The following is a 20,465-nucleotide window of genomic DNA, read 5'->3' as shown; positions in this document are numbered from 1 at the left end:
TATTGTGCCTTTTGTATTTCATTCGGATGATATTTCTGTGTTTCCTCGTCAATAAGAAGGTCGAAGGGATACAGTAAACCTGAAGTGAAGCATCGGAATCTAAAACTGGACTCTCAGGAGAGGTTCAAATGATAGAAAGTTAGTGTATCAGTCCTCTTGTACTTAAGTCGGCATTGTGACTTTTGTATTAAAATCGAATGCAATTTCTGTGATTCTTCGTCAATATGAAGGTCCAAGGGATACAGTACACCTGAAGTGAAGCATCACAAGTTAAAACTGGACTCACAGGAGAGGTTAAAGTCATAGAAAGTGAGAGTGTCAGTCCTCTTTTACTTAAGTCGGCATTGTGCGTTTTGAAAATAATTCCGATGCAATTTCTGTGTTTCATCGTCAATAAGAAGGACCAAGGGATACAGTAAACCTGAAGTGAAGCATCGGAATCTAAAACTGGACTAACAGGAGAGGTTCAAATCATAGAAAGTGAGAGTGTCAGTCCTCTTGTACTTAAGTCGGCATTGTGCCATTTGTATTACATTCGGGTTCAAATTCTGTGTTTCATCGTCAATAAGAAGGTCCAAGGGATACAGTAAACCTGAAGTGAAGCATCGGAATCTAAAACTGGACTCACAGGAAAGGTTCAAATCATAGAAAGTGAGAGTGCCAGTCCTCTTGTACTTAAGTCGGCATTTTGGCATTTGTATAAAAATCGGATGCAATTTCTGTGTTTCATCGATAATAAGAAGGTCCAAGGGATACAGTCAAATTGGAGTGAAGCATCGGAATCTAAAACTGGACTCACAGGAGAGATGTAAATCATAGAAAGTGAGAGTGTCAGTCCTCTTTTACTTAAGTCGGCATTGTGCCTTTTGAATTTAATTCCGATGCAATTTCTGTGTTTCATCGTCAATAAGAAGGTCCAATGGATACAGCAAACCTGAAGTGAAGCATCGGAATCTAAAACTGGACTCGCAGGAGAGGTCCAAATCATAGAAAGTGAGAGTGTCGGTCCTCTTGTACTTAATTCGGCATTGTGCCATTTTTATTAAATTCGGATGCAATTCCTGTGATTCAAAGACAATAAGAAGGTCCAAGGGATATAGTAACCTGAAGTTAAAAATCGGAATCTAAAACTGGACTCACAGGAGAGGTTCAAATCATAGAAATTTAGAGTGTCATTCCTCTTGTACTTAAGTCGGTATAGTGCCTTTTGTATTAAATTCGGATGCAATTACTGTGTTTCATCGTCAATAAGAAGGTGCAAGGTATACAGTAAACCTGAAGTGAAGCATCGGAATCTGAATTTGGACTCTCAGGAGAGGTTCAAATCATAGAAAGTAAGAGTGTCAGTCCTCTTGTATTTAAGTCGCCAATGTGCCTTTTGTATTAAATTCGGATGCAATTTTTGTGTTTCATCGTCAATAAGAGGGTCCAAGGGGATACAGTAAAGCTGAAGTAAAGCATCGGATTCTAAAACTGGACTCACAGGAGAGGTTCAAATCATAGAAAGTTAGAGTGTCACTCCTCTTGTACTTAAGTCGGTATTGTGCCTTTTGGATTAAATTTGGATGTATTTTCTGTGTTTCATCGTCAATAAAAAGGTTCAAGGCATACAGTAAACCTGAAGTGAAGCATCGGAATCCAAAACTGGACTCGCTGGAGATGTTCAAATCATAGAAAGTGAGAGATTCAGTACTGTTGTACTTAAGTCGCCATTGTGCCTTTTGTATTAAATTCGGATGCAATTTCTGTGTTTCATCATCAATAAGAAGGTCCAAGGGATACAGTAAACCTGAAGTGAAGCATCGGAATCTAAAAGTGGACTCACGGGAGAGGTTCAAATCATAGAAAGTTAGAGTGGTAGTCCTCTTGTACTTAAGTCGGCATTGTGCCTTTTGTATTAAATTCAGATGCAATCTCTGTGTTTCATCGTCAATAAGAAGGTCCAAGGGATACAGTAAACCTGAAGTGAAGCATCGGAATCGAAGACTGGACCCACAGGAGAGGTTCAAATCATAGAAAGTTTGAGTGTCAGTCCTCTTGTACTTAAGTCGGCATTGTACTTTTTGAATTTAATTCTGATGCTATTTCTGTGTTTCATCGTCAATAAGAAGGTCCAAGGGATACAGTAAACCTGAAGTGAAGCATCGGAATCTAAAACTGGACTCGCTGGAGATGTTCAAATCATAGAAAGTGAGAGTGTCGGTCCTCTTGTACTGAAGTCGGCATTGGGCCATTTGTATTAAATTCGGATGCAATTTCTGTGTTTCATCGTCAATAAGAAGGTCCGATGGATACAGTAAACCTGAAGTGAAGCATGGGAATCAAAAACTGGACTCACAGAAGGGGTTCAAATCATAGAAAGTGAGAGTGTCAGTCCTCATGTACTTAAGTTGGCATTGTGCCTTTTGTATTAAATTCGGATGCAAACTCTGTGTTTCATCGTCAATAAGAAGGTCCAAGGGATAAAGTAAACCTGAAGTGAAGCATCGGAATCTAAAAATGGACTCACAGGAGAGGTTCAAAACATAGAAAGTTAGAGTGTCAGTCCTCTTTTACTTAAGTCGGCGTGGTGCCTTTTGAATTTAATTCCGATGCAACTTCTGTGTTTCATCGTCAATAAGAAGGTGCAAGGTATACAGTAAACCTGAAGTGAAGCACCGGAATCTAAAACTGGGCTCACAGGAGAGTTTCAAATACTAGAAAGTGAGAGTGTCAGTCCTCTTGTACTTTAGTCGCCATTGTGCCGTTTGTATTAAATTCGGATGCAATTTCTGTGTTTCATCGTCAATAAGAAGGTCCAAGGGATACAGTAAACCTGAAGTAAAGTATCGGAATATAAAACTGTACTCACAGGAGAGGTTCAAATCATAGAAAGTGAGAGTGTCGGTCTTCTTGTACTTAAGTCGGCATTGTGCCATCTGTATTAAATTCGGATGCAATTTCTGTGTTTCATCGTCAATAAGAAGGTCCAAGGGATCCAGTAAACCAGAATTGAAGCATCGGAATCAAAAACTGGACTCACAGGAGAGGTTCCAATCATAGAAAGTTAGAGTGTCACTCCTCTTGTACTTAAGTCGGTATTGTGCCTTTTGGATTAAATTCGGATGCATTTTCTGTGTTTTATCGTCAATTAAAAGGTCCAAGGCATACAGTAAACCTGAAGTGAAGCATCGGAATCTAAAACTGGACTCACAGGAGAGGTTCAAATCATTGAAAGTTAGAGTGTCAGTCCTCTTGTACTTATGTCGGCGTGGTGCCTTTTGAATTTAATTCCGATGCAACTTCTGTGTTTCATCGTCAATAAGAAGGTGCAAGGTATACAGTAAACCTTAAGTGAAGCATCGGAATCTGAAACTGGACTCACAGGAGAGGTTCAAATCATAGAAAGTTAGAGTGGTAGTCCTCTTGTACTTAAGTCGGCATTGTGCCTTTTGTATTAAATTCGGATGCAAACTCTCTGTTTCATCGTCAATAAGAAGGTCCAAGGGGTACAGTAAACCTGAAGTGAAGCATCGGAATCGAAAACTGGACCCACAGGAGAGGTTCTAATCATAGAAAGTTTGAGTGTCAGTCCTCTTGTACTTAAGTCGGCATTGTGCCTTTTGAATTTAATTCCGATGCAATTTCTGTGTTTCATCGTCAATAAGAACGTCCAAGGAATACAGCAAACCTGAAGTGAAGCATCGGAATCTAACACTGGACTCGCAGGAGGTGTTCAAATCATAGAAAGTGAGAGTGTTGGTCCTCTTGTACTTAAGTCGCCCGTGGGCCATTTGTATTTAATTCGGATGCAATTTCTGTGTTTCATCGTCAATAAGAAGGTCCAAGAGATACAGTAAACCTGAAGTGAAGCATCGGAATCGAAAACTGGACTCACAGGAGAGGTTCAAATCATAGAAAGTGAGAGTGTCAGTCCTCTTGTACTTAAGTTGGCATTGTGCCATTTTTATTAAATTCGGATGCAATTTCTGTGTTTCATCTTCAATAAGAAGGTCCAAAGGATACAATAAACCTAAAGTGAATCATCTGAATCTAAAACTAGACTCACAGGAGAGGTTCAAATCATAGAAAGTTAGAGTGTCAGTCCTTTTGCACGTAAGTCGGCATTGTGCCATTTGTATTAAATTCAGATGCAAAATCTGTGTTTCATCGTCAATAAGAAGGTCCAAGGGATACAGTAAACCTGAAGTGAAGCATCGGAATCTAAAAATGGATTCACAGGAGAGGTTCAAAACATAGAAAGTTAGAATGTCAGTCCTCTTGTACTTAAGTCGGCGTGGTGCCTTTTGAATTTAATTTCGATGTAACTTCTGTGTTTCATCGTCAATAAGAAGGTGCAAGGTATACAGTAAAACCTGAAGTGAAGCACCGGAATCTAAAACTGGGCTCACAGGAGAGTTTCATATCATAGAAAGTGAGAGTGTCAGTCCTCTTGTACTTTAGTCGCTATTGTGCCGTTTGCATTAAATTCGGATGCAATTTCTGTGTTTCATCGTCAATTAGAAGGTCCAAGGGATACAGTAAACCTGAAGTATAGCATCGGAATCTAAAACTGGACTCACAGGAGAGGTTCAAATCATAGAAAGTTAGAGTGTCAGTCCTCTTGTACTTAAGTCGGAATTGTGCCTTTTGTATTAAATTCGGATGCAAACTCTGTGTTTCATCGTCAATAAGAAGGTCCAAGGGATACAGTAAACCTGAAGTGAAGCATCGGAATCAAAAACTGGAATCACAGGAGAGGTTCAAATCATAGAAAGATTGAGTGTTTGTCCTCTTAAACTTAAGTCGGCATTGTGCTTTTTGAATTTAATTCTGATGCAATTTCTGTGTATCATCGTCAATAAGTTGGTCCAAGGGATACAGTAAACCTTAAGCGAAGCATCGGAATCTAAAACTGGACTCACAGGAGAGGTTCAGATCATAGAGAGTGAGAGTGTCAGTCCTCTTTTACTTAAGTCGGCATTGTGCCTTTTGAATTTAATTCCGATGCAATTTCTGTGTTTCATCGTCAATAAGAAGGTCCAAGGGATACAGTAAACCTGAAGTGAAATATCGGAATCTAAAACTGTACTCACAGGAGAGGTTCAAATCATAGAAAGTGAGAGTGTCGGTCTTCTTGTACTTAAGTCGGCATTGTGCCATCTATATTAAATTGGGATGCAATTTCTGTGTCTCATCGTCAATAAGAAGGTCCAAGGGATACAGTAAACCTGAAGTGAAGCATCGGAATCTAAAACTGGACTCACACGAGGGATTCAAATCATAGATATAGGGTTACTCCTCTTGTACTTAAGTCGGTATTGTGCCTTTTGTATTAAATTCGGATGCAGTTTCTGTGTTTCATCGTCAATAAGAAGGTCCAAGGGATACAGTAACCCTGAATTGAAGCATCGGAATCCAAAACTGGACTCACGGGAGAGGTTCAAATCATAGAAAGTTAGAGTGTCAGTCCTCTTGTACTTAAGACGGCATTGTGATTTTTGAAATTAATTCCGATGCAATTTCTGTGTTTCATCGTCAATAAGAAGGTCCAAGGGATACAGTAAACCTGAAGTGAAGCATCGGAATCAAAAACTGGAATCACAGGAGAGGTTCAAATCATAGAAAGATTGAGTGTTTGTCCTCTTAAACTTAAGTCGGCATTGTGCTTTTTGAATTTAATTCTGATGCAATTTCTGTGTATCATCGTCAATAAGTTGGTCCAAGGGATACAGTAAACCTTAAGCGAAGCATCGGAATCTAAAACTGGACTCACAGGAGAGGTTCAGATCATAGAGAGTGAGAGTGTCAGTCCTCTTTTACTTAAGTCGGCATTGTGCCTTTTGAATTTAATTCCGATGCAATTTCTGTGTTTCATCGTCAATAAGAAGGTCCAAGGGATACAGTAAACCTGAAGTGAAATATCGGAATCTAAAACTGTACTCACAGGAGAGGTTCAAATCATAGAAAGTGAGAGTGTCGGTCTTCTTGTACTTAAGTCGGCATTGTGCCATCTATATTAAATTGGGATGCAATATCTGTGTCTCATCGTCAATAAGAAGGTCCAAGGGATACAGTAAACCTGAAGTGAAGCATCGGAATCTAAAACTGGACTCACACGAGGGATTCAAATCATAGATATAGGGTTACTCCTCTTGTACTTAAGTCGGTATTGTGCCTTTTGTATTAAATTCGGATGCAGTTTCTGTGTTTCATCGTCAATAAGAAGGTCCAAGGGATACAGTAACCCTGAATTGAAGCATCGGAATCCAAAACTGGACTCACGGGAGAGGTTCAAATCATAGAAAGTTAGAGTGTCAGTCCTCTTGTACTTAAGACGGCATTGTGATTTTTGAAAAAAATTCCGATGCAATTTCTGTGTTTCATCGTCAATAAGAAGGTCCAAGGGATACAGTAAACCTGAAGTTAAGCATCGGAATCTAAAACTGGACTCACAGGAGAGGTTCAAATCATAGAAAGCGAGAGTGTCAGTCCACTTTTACTTAAGCAGCATTGTGCGTTTTGAATTTAATTCCGATGCAATTTCTGTGTTTCAACGTCAATAAGAAGGTCCAAGGATGCAGTAAACCTGAAGTGAAGCATCGGAATCTAAAACTGGACTGACAGGAGAGATTCAAATCATAGAAAGTGAGAGTGTCAGTCCTCTTGCACTTAAGTCGGCATTGTGCCTTTTGTATTAGATTCGGAAGCAAACCCTGTGCTTCATCGTCAATAAAAAGGTCCAAGGGATACAGTAAACCTGAAGTGAAGCATCGGAGTCTAAAACTGGACTCACAGGAGAGTTTCAAATCATAGAAAGTTAGAGTGTCAGTCCTCTTGTACTTAAGTCGGCGTGGTGCCTTTTCAATTTAATTCCCATGAACTTCTGTGTTCATCGTCAATAAGAAGGTGCAAGTTATACAGTAAACCTGAAGTGAAGCATCGGAATCTAAAACTGGACTCACAGGAGAGGTTCAAATCATAGAAAGTGAGAGTGTCAGTCCTCTTGTACTTAAGTCGCCATTGTGCCTTTTGTATTAAATTCGGATGCAATTTCTGTGTTTCATCGTCAATAAGAAGGTCCAAGTGATACAGTAAACCAGAAGTAAAGCATCGAAATCTAAAACTGGACTGACAGGAGAGGTTCAAATCATAGAATGTTAGAGTGTCACTCCTCTTGTACTTAAGTCGGTATTGTGCCTTTTGGATTAAATTCGGATGCAATTTCTGTGTTTCATCGTCAACATAAAGGTCCAAGGGATACGGTAAACCTGAAGTGAAGCATCGGAATCTAAAACTGGACTCACAGGAGACGTTCAAATCATAGAAAGTTAGAGTGTCAGTCCTCTTGTACTTATGTCGGCGTGGTGCCTTTTGAATTTAATTCCGATGCAACTTCTGTGTTTCATTGTCAATAAGAAGGTGCAAGGTATACAGTAAACCTGAAGTGAAGCATCGGAATCTGAAACTGGACTCACAGGAGAGGTTCAAATCATAGAAAGTGAGAGTCTCAGTCCTCTTGTACTGAAGTCGCCATTGTGCCTTTTGTATTAAATTCGGATGCAATTTCTGTGATTCATAGTCAATAAGAAGGTCCAAGTGATACAGTAAACCTGAAGTGAAACATCGGAACTAAAACTGGACTCACAGGAGAGGTTCAAATCATAGAAAGTTAGAGTGTCACTCGTCTTGTACTTAAGTCGGTTTTGTGCCATTTGTATTAAATACGGATACAATTTCTGTGTTTTTTCGTCAATAAGAAGGTCCAAGGGATACAGTTAACCTGAAGTGAAGCATCCGAATCTAAAACTGACCTCACAGGAGAGGTTCGAATCATAGAGAGTAAGAGTGTCAGTCCTCTTGTACTTAAGTCGGCATTGTGCCATTTGTATTAAATTCGGATGCAATTTCTGTGTTTCATCGTCAATAAGAAGGTCCAAGGGATACAGAAAACCTGAAGTGAAGCATCTGAATGTAACACTGAAGTCACAGGAGAGGTTTAAATCATAGAAAGTGAGAGTGTCAGTCCTCTTGTACTTAAGTCGGCATTGTCCCATTTGTATTATATTCGGATCCTATTTCTGTGTTTCATCTTCAATAAGAAGGTCCAAGGTATACAGTGAACCTGAAGTGTAGCATCGGAATCTAAAACTAGACTCACAGGAGAGGTTCAAATCATAGAAAGTTAGAGTGTCAGTCCTCTTGCACGTAAGTCGGCAATGTGCTTTTGTATTAAATTCGGATGCAAACTCTGTGTTTCATCGTCAATAAGAAGGTGCAAGGTATAGAGTAAACCTTAAGTGAAGCACCGGAATCTAAAATTGGGCTCACAGGAGAGGTGCAAATCATAGAAAGTGAGAGTGTCAGTCCTCTTGTACTTTAGTCGCCATTGTGCCGTTTGTATTAAATTCGGATGCAATTTCTGTGTTTCATCGTCAATAAGAAGGTCCAAGGGATACAGTAAACCTGAAGTATAGCATCGGAATCTAAAACTGGACTCACAGGAGAGGTTCAAATCATAGAAAGTTAGAGTGTTAGTCCTCTTGTACTTAAGTCGGAATTGTTCCTTTGGTATTAAATTCGGATGCAAACTCTGTGTTTCATCGTCAATAAGAAGGTCCAAGGGATACAGTAAACCTGAAGTGAAGCATCGGAATCTAAAACTGGAATCACAGGAGAGGTTCAAATCATAGAAAGTTTGAGTGTCAGTCCTCTTGTACTTAAGTCGGCATTGTGCCTTTTGAATTTAATTCCGATGCAATTTCTGTGTTTCATCGTCAATAAGATGGTCCAAGGGATACAGTAAACCGTAAGCGAAGCATCGGAATCTAAAACTGGACTCACAGGAGAGGTTCAAATCTTAGAGAGTGAGAGTGTCAGTCCACTTTCACTTAAGTCGGCATTGTGCCTTTTGAAATTAATTCTGATGCAATTTCTGTATTTCATCGTCAATAAGAAGGTCCAAGGGATACAGTAAACCTGAAGTGAAGTATCGGAATCTAAAACTGTACTCATAGGAGAGGTTCAAATCATAGAAAGTGAGAGTGTCGGTCCTCTTGTACTTAAGTCGGTATTGTGCCATCTGTATTAAATTCGGATGCAATTTCTGTGTTTCATCGTCAATAAGAAGGTCCAAGGGATACAGTAAACCTGAAGTGAAGCATCGGAATCTAAAACTGGACTCACAGGAAAGATTCAAATCATAGATATAGTGTCACTCCTCTTGTACTTAAGTCGGTATTGTGCCTTTTGTATTAAATTCGGATGCAAACTCTGTGTTTCATCGTCAATAAGAAGGTCCAAGGGATACAGTAAACCTGAAGTGAAGCATCGGAATCTAAAACTGGAATCACAGGAGAGGTTCAAATCATAGAAAGTTTGAGTGTCAGTCCTCCTTTACTTATGTCATCACTGTGCCTTTTGTATTAAATTCCGATGCAATTTTTCTATGTTTCATCGTCAATAAGGAGGTGCAAGGTATACAGTAAACCTGAAGTGAAGCATCGGAATCTAAAACCGGACTCACAGGAGTGGTTCAAATCATAGAAAGTGCGAGAGTCAGTCCTCTTGTACTTAAGTCGGCATTGTGACATTTTTATTAAATTCGGATGCACTTTCTATGTTTCATCTTCAATAAGAAGGTCCAAGGGGTACAGTAAACCTGAAGTGAAGCATCGGAATCTAAAACTGGACTCACAGGAGAGGTTCCAATCATAGAATGTGAGAGTGTCAGTCCTCTTGCACTTAAGTCGGCATTGTGACTTTTGTATTAAAATCAGATGCAATATCTGTGTTTCATCGTCAATAAGAAGGTCCAAGGAATACAGCAAACCTGAAGTGAAGCATCGGAATCTAACACTGGACTCGCAGGAGATGTTCGAATCATAGAAAGTGAGAGTGTCGGTCCTCTTGTACTTAAGTCGCCCGTGGGCCATTTGTATTTAATTCGGATGCAATTTCTGTGTTTCATCTTCAATAAGAAGGTCCAAAGGATACAATAAACCTGAAGTGAATCATCTGAATCTAAAACTAGACTCACAGGAGAGGTTCAAATCATAGAAAGTTAGAGTGTCAGTCCTTTTGCACGTAAGTCGGCATTGTGCCATTTGTATTAAATTCAGATGCAAAATCTGTGTTTCATCGTCAATAAGAAGGTCCAAGGGATACAGTAAACCTGAAGTGAAGCATCGGAATCTAAAAATGGATTCAAAGGAGAGGTTCAAAACATAGAAAGTTAGAATGTCAGTCCTCTTGTACTTAAGTCGGCGTGGTGCCTTTTGAATTTAATTTCGATGTAACTTCTGTGTTTCATCGTCAATAAGAAGGTGCAAGGTATACAGTAAAACCTGAAGTGAAGCACCGGAATCTAAAACTGGGCTCACAGGAGAGTTTCAAATCATAGAAAGTGAGAGTGTCAGTCCTCTTGTACTTTAGTCGCTATTGTGCCGTTTGTATTAAATTCGGATGCAATTTCTGTGTTTCATCGTCAATTAGAAGGTCCAAGGGATACAGTAAACCTGAAGTATAGCATCGGAATCTAAAACTGGACTCACAGGAGAGGTTCAAATCATAGAAAGTTAGAGTGTCAGTCCTCTTGTACTTAAGTCGGAATTGTGCCTTTTGTATTAAATTCGGATGCAAACTCTGTGTTTCATCGTCAATAAGAAGGTCCAAGGGATACAGTAAACCTGAAGTGAAGCATCGGAATCAAAAACTGGAATCACAGGAGAGGTTCAAATCATAGAAAGATTTTGTGTTTGTCCTCTTAAACTTAAGTCGGCATTGTGCTTTTTGAATTTAATTCTGATGCAATTTCTGTGTATCATCGTCAATAAGTTGGTCCAAGGGATACAGTAAACCTTAAGCGAAGCATCGGAATCTAAAACTGGACTCACAGGAGAGGTTCAAATCATAGAGAGTGAGAGTGTCAGTCCTCTTTTACTTAAGTCGGCATTGTGCCTTTTGAATTTAATTCCGATGCAATTTCTGTGTTTCATCGTCAATAAGAAGGTCCAAGGGATACAGTAAACCTGAAGTGAAATATCGGAATCTAAAACTGTACTCACAGGAGAGGTTCAAATCATAGAAAGTGAGAGTGTCGGTCTTCTTGTACTTAAGTCGGCATTGTGCCATCTATATTAAATTGGGATGCAATTTCTGTGTCTCATCGTCAATAAGAAGGTCCAAGGGATACAGTAAACCTGAAGTGAAGCATCGGAATCTAAAACTGGACTCACACGAGGGATTCAAATCATAGATATAGGGTCACTCCTCTTGTACTTAAGTCGGTATTGTGCCTTTTGTATTAAATTCGGATGCAGTTTCTGTGTTTCATCGTCAATAAGAAGGTCCAAGTGATACAGTAACCCTGAATTGAAGCATCGGAATCTAAAACTGGACTCACGGGAGAGGTTCAAATCATAGAAAGTTAGAGTGTCAGTCCTCTTGTACTTAAGACGGCATTGTGATTTTTGAAATTAATTCCGATGCAATTTCGGTGTTTCATCGTCAATAAGAAGGTCCAAGGGATACAGTAAACCTGAAGTTAAGCATCGGAATCTAAAACTGGACTCACAGGAGAGGTTCAAATCATAGAAAGTGAGAGTGTCAGTCCACTTTTACTTAAGCAGCTTTGTGCGTTTTGAATTTAATTCCGATGCAATTTCTGTGTTTCAACGTCAATAAGAAGGTCCAAGGATGCAGTAAACCTGAAGTGAAGCATCGGAATCCAAAACTGGACTGACAGGAGAGATTCAAATCATAGAAAGTGAGAGTGTCAGTCCTCTTGCACTTAAGTCGGCATTGTGCCTTTTGTATTAGATTCGGATGCAAACCCTGTGCTTCATCGTCAATAAAAAGGTCCAAGGGATACAGTAAACCTGAAGTGAAGCATCGGAGTCTAAAACTGGACTCACAGGAGAGGTTCAAATCATAGAAAGTTAGAGTGTCAGTCCTCTTGTACTTAAGTCGGCGTGGTGCCTTTTCAATTTAATTCCCATGCAACTTCTGTGTTTCATCGTCAATAAGAAGGTGCAAGGTATACAGTAAACCTGAAGTGAAGCATCGGAATCTAAAACTGGACTCACAGGAGAGGTTCAAATCATAGAAAGTGAGAGTGTCAGTCCTCTTGTACTTAAGTCGCCATTGTGCCTTTTGTATTAAATTCGGATGCAATTTCTGTGTTTCATCGTTAATACGAAGGTCCAAGTGATAGAGTAAACCTGAAGTAAAGCATCGGAATCTAAAACTGGACTGACAGGAGAGGTTCAAATCATAGAATGTTAGAGTGTCACTCCTCTTGTACTTAAGTCGGTATTGTGCCTTTTGGATTAAATTCGGATGCAATTTCTGTGTTTCATCGTCAACATAAAGGTCCAAGGGATACGGTAAACCTGAAGTGAAGCATCGGAATCTAAAACTGGACTCACAGGAGACGTTCAAATCATAGAAAGTTAGAGTGTCAGTGCTCTTGTACTTATGTCGGCGTGGTGCCTTTTGAATTTAATTCCGATGCAACTTCTGTGTTTCATTGTCAATAAGAAGGTGCAAGGTATACAGTAAACCTGAAGTGAAGCATCGGAATCTGAAACTGGACTCACAGGAGAGGTTCAAATCATAGAAAGTGAGAGTCTCAGTCCTCTTGTACTGAAGTCGCCATTGTGCCTTTTGTATTAAATTCGGATGCAATTTCTGTGATTCATAGTCAATAAGAAGGTCCAAGGGATACAGTAAACCTGAAGTGAAACATCGGAACTAAAACTGGACTCACAGGAGAGGTTCAAATCATAGAAAGTTAGAGTGTCACTCCTCTTGTACTTAAGTCGGTTTTGTGCCATTTGTATTAGATACGGATACAATTTCTGTGTTTTTTCGTCAATAAGAAGGTCCAAGGGATACAGTTAACCTGAAGTGAAGCATCCGAATCTAAAACTGACCTCACAGGAGAGGTTCGAATCATAGAGAGTAAGAGTGTCAGTCCTCTTGTACTTAAGTCGGCATTGTGCCATTTGTATTAAATTCGGATGCAATTTCTGTGTTTCATCGTCAATAAGAAGGTCCAAGGGATACAGAAAACCTGAAGTGAAGCATCGGAATCTAACACTGAACTCACAGGAGAGGTTTAAATCATAGAAAGTGAGAGTGTCAGTCCTCTTGTACTTAAGTCGGCATTGTCCCATTTGTATTATATTCGGATCCTATTTCTGTGTTTCATCTTCAACAAGAAGGTCCAAGGTATACAGTGAACCTGAAGTGTAGCATCGGAATCTAAAACTAGACTCACAGGAGAGGTTCAAATCATAGAAAGTTAGAGTGTCAGTCCTCTTGCACGTAAGTCGGCAATGTGCCTTTTGTATTAAATTCGGATGCAAACTCTGTGTTTCATCGTCAATAAGAAGGTGCAAGGTATAGAGTAAACCTTAAGTGAAGCACCGGAATCTAAAATTGGGCTCACAGGAGAGGTGCAAATCATAGAAAGTGAGAGTGTCAGTCCTCTTGTACTTTAGTCGCCATTGTGCCGTTTGTATTAAATTCGGATTCAATTTCCGTGTTTCATCGTCAATAAGAAGGTCCAAGGGATACAGTAAACCTGAAGTATAGCATCGGAATCTAAAACTGGACTCACAGGAGAGGTTCAAATCATAGAAAGTTAGAGTGTCAGTCCTCTTGTACTTAAGTCGGAATTGTTCCTTTGGTATTAAATTCGGATGCAAACTCTGTGTTTCATCGTCAATAAGAAGGTCCAAGGGATACAGTAAACCTGAAGTGAAGCATCGGAATCTAAAACTGGAATCACAGGAGAGGTTCAAATCATAGAAAGTTTGAGTGTCAGTCCTCTTGTACTTAAGTCGGCATTGTGCCTTTTGAATTTAATTCTGATGCAATTTCTGTATTTCATCGTCAATAAGAAGGTCCAAGGGATACAGTAAACCTGAAGTGAAGTATTGGAATCTAAAACTGTACTCATAGGTGAGGTTCAAATCATAGAAAGTGAGAGTGTCGGTCCTCTTGTACTTAAGTCGGTATTGTGCCATCTGTATTAAATTCGGATGCAATTTCTGTGTTTCATCGTCAATAAGAGGGTCCAAGGGATACAGTAAACCTGAAGTGAAGCATCGGAATCTAAAACTGGACTCACAGGAAAGATTCAAATCATAGATATAGTGTCACTCCTCTTGTACTTAAGTCGGTATTGTGCCTTTTGTATTAAATTCGGATGCAAACTCTGTGTTTCATCGTCAATAAGAAGGTCCAAGGGATACAGTAAACCTGAAGTGAAGCATCGGAATCTAAAACTGGAATCACAGGAGAGGTTCAAATCATAGAAAGTTTGAGTGTCAGTCCTCCTTTACTTATGTCATCATTGTGCCTTTTGTATTAAATTCCGATGCAATTTCTATGTTTCATCGTCAATAAGGAGGTGCAAGGTATACAGTAAACCTGAAGTGAAGCATCGGAATCTAAAACCGGACTCACAGGAGAGGTTCAAATCATAGAAAGTGCGAGAGTCAGACCTCTTGTACCTAAGTCGGCATTGTGACATTTTTATTAAATTCGGATGCACTTTCTGTGTTTCATCTTCAATAAGAAGGTCCTAGGGGTACAGTAAACCTGAAGTGAAGCATCGGAATCTAAAACTGGACTCACAGGAGAGGTTCCAATCATAGAATGTGAGAGTGTCAGTCCTCTTGCACTTAGGTCGGCATTGTGACTTTTGTATTAAAATCAGATGCAATTTCTGTGATTCTTCGTCAATAAGAAGGTCCAAGGGATACAGTAAACCTGAAGTGAAGCATCAGAATGTAAAACTGGGCTCACAGGGGAGGTTCAAATCATAGAGAGTTAGAGTGTCTCTCCTCTTGTACTTAAGTCGGTATTGTGCCTTTTGCATTACATTCAGATGCTATTTCTGTGTTTCCTCCTTAATAAGAAGGTCCAAGGGATACAGTAAACCTCAAGTGAAGCATCGGAATCTAAAACTGGACTCACAGGAGAGGTTCAAATGATAGAAAGTTAGAGTATCAGTCCTCTTGTACTTAAGTCGGCATTGTGATTTTTGTATTAAAATAGGATGCGATTTCTGTGATTCTTAGTCGATAAGAAGGTCCAAGGGATACAGTAAACCTGAAGTGAAGCATCAGAAGTTAAAACTGGACTCACAGGAGAGGTTTAAATCATAGAGAGTGAGACAGTTAGTCCTCTTTTACTTAAGTCGGCATTGTGCGTTTTGAATTTAATTCCGATGCAATATCTGTGTTTCATCTTCAATAAGAAGGTCCAAGGGATACAGTAAACCTGAAGTGAAGCATCGGAATCTAAAACTGGACTAACAGGAGAGGTTCAAAGCATAGAAAGTGAGAGTGTCAGTCCTCTTGTACTTGAGTCGGCATTGTGCCATTAGTATTAAATTCGGGAGCAATTTCTGTGTTTCATCGTCAATAAGAAGTTCCAAGGGATACAGTAAACCTGAATTGAAGCATCGGAATCTAAAACTGGACTCACAGGAAAGGTTCAAACCATAGAAAGTGATAATGTCAGTCCTCTTGTACTTAAGCCGCCATTGTGCCTTTTGTATTAAATTCGGATGCAATTTCTGTGTTTCATCGTCAATAAGAAGGTCCAAGGGATACAGTAAACCTGAAGTGAAGCATCGGAATCTAAAACTGGACTCACAGGAGAGGTTCAAATCATAGAAAGTTAGAGTGTCAGTCCTCTTGTACTTAAGTCGGCATTGTGCCCTTTGTATTAAATTCGAATGCAAACCCTTGTGTTTCATCGTCAATAAGAAGGTCCAAGGGATACAGTAAATCTTAAGTGAAGCATCGGAATCTAAAACTGGACTCTTAGAAGAGGTTCAAATAATAGAAAGTTAGAATGTCAGTCCTCTTGAACTTAAGTCGGCATTGTGCCCTTTGAATTTAATTCCCGATTCTTTTTCTGTGTGTCATTGTTAATAAGAAGGTCCAAGGAATACAGTAAACCTGAAGTGAAGCATCGGAATCTAAAACTGGACTCACAGGAGAGGTTCTAATCATAGATAGTTAGAGTGTCATTCCTCTTGTACTTAAGTCGGTATTGTGCCTTTTGTATTAAAATCGAATGCAATTTTTGTGTTTCATCGTCAGTTAGAAGGTCCAAGGGATACAGTAAACCTGAAGTGAAGCATCGGAATCTAAAACTGGACTCACAATAAAGGTTCAAATCATAGAAATTTAGAGTGTCAGTCCTCTTTTACTTATGTCGGCATTGAGCCATTTGTATTAAATTCGGATGCAATTTCTATGTTTCATGGTCAATAAGAAGGTCCAAGGGATACAGTAAACATGAAGTGAAGCATCGGAATCTAAAACTGGACTCACAGCAGGGGATCAAATCATAGATAGTTTGAGTGTCAGTCCTCTTGTACTTAAGTCGGCATTGTGCATTTTGAACTTAATTCCGATGCAATTTCTGTGTTTCATCGTCAATAAGAAGGTATACAGTAAACCTGAAGTGAAGCATCGGAAACTGAAACTGGACTCACAGGAGAGGTTCAAATCATAGAAAGTGAGAATGTCAGTCCTCTTGTACTTAAGTCGCCATTGTGCCTTTGTATTAAATTCGGATGTAATATCTGTGTTTCATCGTCAATAAGAAGGTCCAAGGGATAGAGTAAACCTAAAGTGAAGCATCGGAACCTAAAACTGGACTCACGAGAGAGGTTCAAATCATAGAAAGTTAGAGTGTCAGTCCTCTTGTACTTAAGTCGGCATTGTGATTTTTTAATTTAATTCCAATGCAATTTCTGTGTTTCATCGTCAATAAGAAGGTCCAAGGGATACAGTAAACCTGAAGTGAAGCATCGGAATCAGAAACTGGACCCACAGGAGAAGTTCAAATCATAGAAAGTGAGAGTGTCAGTCCACTTTTACTTAAGCAGCACTGTGCGTTTTGAATTTAATTCCGATGCAATTTCTTTGTTTCATCGTCAATAAGAAGGTCCAAGGAATACAGTTAACCTGAAGTGATGCATCGGAATCTAAAACTGGACTGACAGGAGAGGTTCAAATCATAGAAAGTGAGAGTGTCAGTCCTCTTGTACTTAAGTCGGCATTGTGTCATTTGTATTAAGTTCGGGTGCAATTTATGTGTTTCATCGTCAATAAGAAGGTCCAAGGGATACAGTAAACCTGAATTGAAGCATCGGAACCTAAAACTGGACTCACAGGAAAGGTTCAAATCATAGAAAGCGAGAGTATCAGTCCTCTTGTACTTAAGTCTGCATTGTGGCATTTGTATTAAATTCGGATGCAATTTCTATGTTTCATCGTCAATAAGAAGGTCCAAGGGATACAGTAAACCCGAAGTGAAGCATCGGAACCTAAAACTGGACTCACAGGAGAGATTTAAATCATAGAAAGTGAGTGTGTCAGTCCTCTTTTACTTAAGTCGGCATTGTGCATTTTGAATTTAATTCCGACGCAATTTCTATGTTTCATCGACAACAAGAAGGTCCATGGGATACAGCAAACCTGAAGTAAAGCATCGGAATCTAAAACTGGACTCGCAGGAGACGTTCAAATCAGAGAAAGTGAGAGTGTCAGTCCTCTTGTACTTAAGTCGGCATTGTGCCATTTGTATTAAATTCGGATGCAATATCTGTGTTTCATCGTCAATAAGATGGTCCAAGGGATACAGTAAACCTGAAGTGAAGCATCGGAATCTAAAACTGGAATCACAGGAGATATCTAAATCATAGAAAGTGAGAGTCCTCTTTTACTTAAGTCGGCATTGAGCCTTTTGAATTTAATTCCGATGCAATTTCTGTGTTTCATCGTCAATAAGAAGGTCCAAGGGATACAGCAAACCTGAAGTGAAGCATCGGAATCTAAAACTGGACTCGCAGGAGAGGTTCAAATCAAAAAAGGTGTGAGTGTCGGTCCTCTTGTACTTAAATCGTCATTGTGCCATTTGTATTAAGTTCGGATGCAATTTCTGTGTTTCATCGTCAATAAGAAGGTCGAAGGGATACAGTGAACCTGAAGTGAAGCATCGGAATCTAAAACTGGTCTCACAGGAGAGGTTCAAATCATAGGGAGTGAGAGTGTCAGTCCTCTTGTACTTAAATCGGCATTGTGCCTTTTGTATGAAGTTCTGATGCAAACCCTATGTTTCATCGTCAATAAGAAGGTCGTAGGGATACAGTAAACCTGAAGTGAAGCATCGGAATCTAAAACTGGACTCGCAGGAGAGGTTCAAATCATAGGAAGTTAGATGGCAGTCCTCTTGTATTTAAGTCGGCGTGGTGCCTTTTGAATTTAATTCCGATGCAACTTCTGTGTTTCATCGTCAATAAAAAAGTGCAAGGTATTCAGTAAATCTGAAGTTAAGCATCGGAATCTAAAACTGGACTCACAGGAGACGTTCAAATCATAGAAAGTGAGAGTGTCAGTCCTCTTGTACTTAAGCCGCACTTGTGCTTTTTGAATTAAATTCGGATGCAATTTCTGTGTTTCATCGTCGATATAAAGGTCCAAGGGATACAGTAAACCTGAAGTGAAGCATCGGAATCTAAAACTGGACTCACAGGATAAGTTCAAATCATAGACAGTTAGAGTGTCAGTCCTCTTGTACTTAAGTCGGCATTGTGACTTTTGTATTAAATTCGGATGCAAACTCTGTGTTTCATCGTCAATAAGAAGGTCGAAGGGATACAGTAAACCTGGAGTGAAGCATCGGAATCTAAAACCGGACTCACAGGAGAAGTTCAAATCATTAAAAGTTTGAGTGTCAGTCCTGTTGTACTTAAGTCGGCGTTGTGCCTTTTCAATTTAATTCCGATGCAATTTCTGTGATTCATCGTCACTAAGAAGGTCCAAGGGATACAGTAAACCTGAAGTGAAGCATCGAAATCTAAAACTGGACTCACAGGAGAGGTTCAAAACATAGAAAGTGAGAGTGTCGGTCCTCTTGTACTTAAGTCGGCATTGTGCCATTTGTATTAAGTTCGGATGCAATATCTGTGTTTCATCGTCAATAAGAACGTACAAGGGATACAGTAAACCTGAAGTGAAGCATCGGAATCTAAAACTGGACTCACAGGAGAGATTCAAATCATAGATAGTTAGAGTGTCACTCGTCTTGTACTTAAGACGGTATTGTGCCTTTTTTATTAAATTCGGATGCAATTTATGTGTTTCATCGTCAATAAGCAGATCCAAGGGATACAGTAAACATGAAGTGAAGCATCGGAATCTAAAACTGGACTCACAGCAGAGGTTCAAATCATAGAAAGATAGAGTGTCAGTCCTCTTGTACTTAAGTCGGCATTGTGCATTTTGAACTTAATTCCGATGCAATCTCTGTGTTTCATCGTCAATAAGAAGGTATACAGTAAACCTGAAGTGAAGCATCGGAATCTGAAACTGGACTCACAGGAGAGGTTCAAATCATAGAAAGTGAGAGTGTCAGTCCTCTTGTACTTAAGTCGCCATTGTGCCTTTGAATTAAATTCGGATGTAATATCAGCTTTTCATCGTCAATAAGAAGGTCCAAGGGTTACAGTAAACCTGAAGTGAAGCATCGGAAACTAAAACTGGACTCACGGGAGAGGTTCAAATCATAGAAAGTTAGAGTGTCAGTCCTCTTGTACTTAAGTCGGCATTGTGATTTTTGAATTTAATTCCGATGCAATTTCTGTGTTTCATCGTCTATAAGAAGGTCCAAGGGATACAGTTAACCTGAAGTTAAGCATCGGAATCTAAAACTGGACTGACAGGAGAGGTTCAAATCATAGAAAGTGAGAGTGTCAGTCCTCTTGTACTTAAGTCGGCATTGTGCCATTTGTATTAAGTTCGGGTGCAATTTCTGTGTTTCATCGTCAATAAGAAGGTCCAAGGGATACAGTAAACCTGAATTGAAGCATCGGAATCTAAAACTGGACTCACAGGAAAGGTTCGAATCATAGAAAGCGAGAGTGTCAGTCCTATTGCACTTAAGTCTGCATTGTGGCTTTTGTATTAAATTCGGATGCAATTTCTATGTTTCATCGTCAATAAGAAGGTCCAAGGGATACAGTAAACCCGAAGTGACGCATCGGAACCTGAAACTGGACTCACAGGAGAGATTTAAATCATAGAAATTGAGAGTGTCAGTCCTCTTTTACTTAAGTCGGCATTGTGCATTTTGAATTTAATTCCGACGCAATTTCTGTGTTTCATCGTCAACAAGAAGGTCCATGGCATACAGCAAACCTGAAGTGAAGCATCGGAATCTAAAACTGGACTCGCAGGAGAGGTTCAAATCAGAGAAAATGAGAGTGTCAGTCCTCTTGTACTTAAGTCGGCATTGTGCCATTTGTATTAAATTCGGATGCAATTTCTGTGTTTCATCGTCAATAAGAAGGTCCAAGGGATACAGTAAACCTGAAGTGAAGCATCGGAATCTAAAACTGGACTCACAGGAGATATCTAAATCATAGAAAGTGAGAGTCCTCTTTCCCTTAAGTC

The sequence above is a fragment of the Schistocerca americana genome, chromosome 11 (genome assembly GCF_021461395.2).
Source record: "Schistocerca americana isolate TAMUIC-IGC-003095 chromosome 11, iqSchAmer2.1, whole genome shotgun sequence".
In the NCBI taxonomy this organism is placed as follows: Eukaryota; Metazoa; Arthropoda; class Insecta; order Orthoptera; family Acrididae; genus Schistocerca; species Schistocerca americana.
The sequence above is the reverse complement of the archived record's forward strand: the minus strand, read 5'-3'. Positions refer to the sequence as shown.